The sequence below is a fragment of the Phaethon lepturus genome, unplaced genomic scaffold, assembly GCF_000687285.1.
Source record: "Phaethon lepturus isolate BGI_N335 unplaced genomic scaffold, ASM68728v1 scaffold31701, whole genome shotgun sequence".
Lineage (NCBI taxonomy): Eukaryota > Metazoa > Chordata > Aves > Phaethontiformes > Phaethontidae > Phaethon > Phaethon lepturus.
The window spans coordinates 2,869-3,207 of record NW_010517495.1 but is presented as its reverse complement, the minus strand read 5'-3'; the positions used below and the strand labels follow the sequence as shown (position 1 = coordinate 3,207).

Below are 339 nucleotides of genomic sequence, written 5' to 3'. Positions count from 1 at the left end.
AACGGGCCTGAGTCCCTGGCAGGAGGGACATGATGTCACCCTGCAGCTGGGAACACAGCCACAGGCTTCCCCCGCTGTCCTTGGCCAGCCCCCTTCCCCCCTGCCCCATGGCTCTCCCCACTGCAGGATGCCTTTGCTGGATGGTGGAGTGGGACTCGTGTAGCCGGGGGGGGTCCCCCTTTTTTACAACATCCCTTATGTCCCTTCCCTGCCCAGCCAGCTGTTTGACAGCCCCACGCCACATCTGGGCTCAGGCTGAGCTGTCCCCACAAGCGATGGGGCAGGTCCCGTCCCGCTGCCCAGGCACGCAGCAGCCCACGGGTCCTCAGCTCCCCCGGG

The 339-nt window shown here is 66.4% G+C and overlaps 1 protein-coding gene across 1 annotated transcript in view; it reads right to left on the bottom strand.

Moving 5' to 3' along the window:
- The window catches only part of BTBD19 (BTB (POZ) domain containing 19), a gene marked incomplete at both ends in the record, with an annotated part of 4,386 nt that overhangs the window by 2,668 nt on the left and 1,379 nt on the right, over positions 1–339 (bottom strand). The window lies entirely within an intron of this gene.